General features: G+C 33.6%; 1 protein-coding gene across 1 annotated transcript in view; it reads left to right on the forward strand.

The window, feature by feature from the left end:
* LOC106873978 (uncharacterized) overlaps positions 1-3,245 on the forward strand; it is a 1,133,216-nt gene that overhangs the window by 459,717 nt on the left and 670,254 nt on the right. The gene's annotated exons all lie outside the window — the stretch shown is intronic.

Consider the following 3,245-nt stretch of genomic DNA (forward strand, 5'->3'; position numbering starts at 1 on the left):
ATATACATATATATATACGTATATATATATACATACACCCCCCACACACACACACACACGCACCCCCACGCACCCCCACATATATATATATATAAATATATGCATACGTACGTCACTAAAGTGGACAGGGGCGCTAATCAGCGCAAGTATTGCTCTAAATAAGAGTTAAAACAACAAAATAGTCATAAAGGCGCTATCTTAATGAGGCGACAAGGGAGACAATCTCCCTAGGGTTACAGATAGAGCTAGATCACCGATGATTTTGTATTTTGATGCTTAACGCATCTTAACGCCAATCAGTAGCCCTCCCCGCGGCTAGGGTTAAACTCATCACCCCTCGTCAACTCGTTATATTTCCGTAGATATATACCGTTTGTGAAACAGTACAAGTGAACATTATAAATGATACGCGTGGCTAATTCGAAAATTTACAAACTAAAGCAGAAAGGCATACGTCACTAAAGTGAAGAAGGGCACTAATCAGCAGTAATCAACACCAGTATTGCTGGATATAAGAGTGAAAACAACTCAATAGCCACTAAAGTACAAACTTTATGAGTTAAATGCGAAACCATCGTTGATCTGGTTCTATCTGTAACCGTAGGGAACTTTTCTCTCTTGTCAGCTCATTAATCTCCCTATACTTTGTTTAGATAACATACTGAATATCTTAATGACGCATTGGGCATTCCGATCATTGAAACGTCAGAAATGACACTATATAATATATATTTCATGTCGTTCTACTGATATTTTAATTGAAAATTACTATGTTATGTAAAAGATGTATCACTTTAGTTTTTCTTACACCCATTAGTACTACATCTAAATCCATAGATATTTATCGTATCCATATTCATAGAAAGTGGCCATTTATGAACATCTTCACTACAAAATCGTTCGCAAAAAATGTTACTTATTATCAGTCCAACTTTTGACATTCAAAAATGTATATACATCTATATGTGTGTGTGTTTATGTGTGTATACATGCATGTACGCCTGTGTGCATTTGAAAAACTATAATTAATAACAAATTTCACAACCATCACACAAAAACCTCTACACAGATTTTCACGTTCCTGTTCGTCGGGCAGTTGTAATACTGTCTCACAACTGATCGACGACGGGAACGTGCAACTCTGAGTAACAGTATTTTTTTGTAATATCTTTGCAGCTTTAATAAAGAATTATATAACTCTATCTTGGGTATTCGATACTATTTTTCTACTTTATTCTGCTTTTGAGTATTTACTAGTGAATATGTGCATATATATAACTGAGAATTTGTCTGTCTGTCGGTATGTGTAAATCCCTAAAACACGAGAAGTACCAAACCGATTTCGTTCAAAGTTTACATATACATTACTTATGGTCCCTGGAACGTCATGGGCTAAATACGTTTTAACTTCTTGCCTAATGCTGGCCTCTAGCAATATTTTAGACTGCTTCGGTATTACGTCATAAAGTGCAAAAATAAGACCTATATTGTAATATCATATAATATTGTTTCATTTTTATTCTTTCACATTTAATTCTAATGTTATAACACTAAGATAATCTTATTTCTATTATATTTGAAATAAATGAATGTTTATATCCTAATGTGAGCAACAGTACGCATCGGCAACTTGCCGTCTTTACGGCCACGGCAACGCAATGCTGACATAACGAACGGCTGGCGGTTTAACGCTTCACAAAAGACAATGAGGTGGCAAGTCCAAGGTATATAAAAGTACAAACTTATTATTCAATTACCAGTTAATAATTATCGCAACATGTTAACGTTGCAAGTTATTTACAACTACATATTAACCCTTCAACTAACATTTAATACACGTGCTTAATGTATATATATATATATATGTTAAGAAATTTAGCTATAATAATCATTGTGGTATTTACCGTTAAATTAGTAGTTCGTACATGTGCTTCTATTTGCTTAAGTTGTAATCCATTTGATTACTTTACACCGCATGCAAAAATAAAGACAAAAACTGCTTACAAAAATATAGATAAATGTATAACCAAAGTTCCTGCAAATTTTACTTTATGAGGGATGTAGGACAACAAACCCAAAGGAGGTGACACAGCTTCAGTCAATGGGTCGTGTTAGACGCAGCGACGACAGCCGCAAAAGAAATATCTACTGAGAGCTATTCGGTGCGTTATAAATCGCATCCCCGCCCAAATTTTCCATGATAGGTTAGGGCCTGTAATGCTCCAAACGCATCACATGTCACTTAGTCGAATTAGCCCACCATTTACCTTAGAAAGTATTTGTCGTCAATGCTGCACTTTCCCGTATCACCTCTTTCAACATAACTGTAATGTGTATATATATATATATATATATATATATATATATATATATGTGTGTGTGTGTGTGTGTGTGTGTGTGTGTGTGTATATATATATATATATATATGTACGTGTATGTGTGTGTGTGTGTGCGTGTGTGCACGCGTGTGTATCTATACATATATATAGATATGTGTGTGTATATGAATATAAGCATGCTTGCATGTATACATACATATATGAATACATATATGCATACATATTAAAATAGGTGGCATCTAGCACATTTTACTGTATCTGAACTCAGATTTTCATGCTACGAAATAGAAAATAGAATTTTTCAGATTATGCAATGTAACATTAACTGCAGCTTGAATTCCTGGACAATGAACTGCCATAGAAATTCTAAAACTAATTTAATAATTCTTTCCCAGTTTTCATTTCAGCAACAACAGGATTAAGCTTATACAGTCTTGCCTAATATATATTTTTATTTGAACTATCGTGGTAACTATCATAGTAATTGAGCAAGGTGTGTCAATCTCTTGGAAAAAAAACCCAGTTGATTTTGTTAATGGAGGGCGCCTGATGTTACGATTGATATGTTAAGTTTCACAATATTAATATGGAAATAAGATTTACAATTTAAGATAAAGAAATGTAGGAATTTGTAATTGAATTTTTAAATAGCTGCATATCTCAGACGTTAATCAAATTTTGGAAGGGTTTGAAAATTATTCTGCAATCGTGTATATAATTTCTGATAACATAGCATATACTTTTCATAGGAGTAGAAATGTTTAATTAGACGACCCTTTGGTCAAATGTCTTAATTTTTGTGTTTCACGTTAGATATAATCGTAAGTTGAAATTTCGAGATATGAATATACAAATATTATTGCATACACACACACACACACACACACACACACACACACACACACA

This window comes from Octopus bimaculoides, chromosome 7 (genome assembly GCF_001194135.2).
Source record: "Octopus bimaculoides isolate UCB-OBI-ISO-001 chromosome 7, ASM119413v2, whole genome shotgun sequence".
Taxonomy (NCBI): Eukaryota; Metazoa; Mollusca; class Cephalopoda; order Octopoda; family Octopodidae; genus Octopus; species Octopus bimaculoides.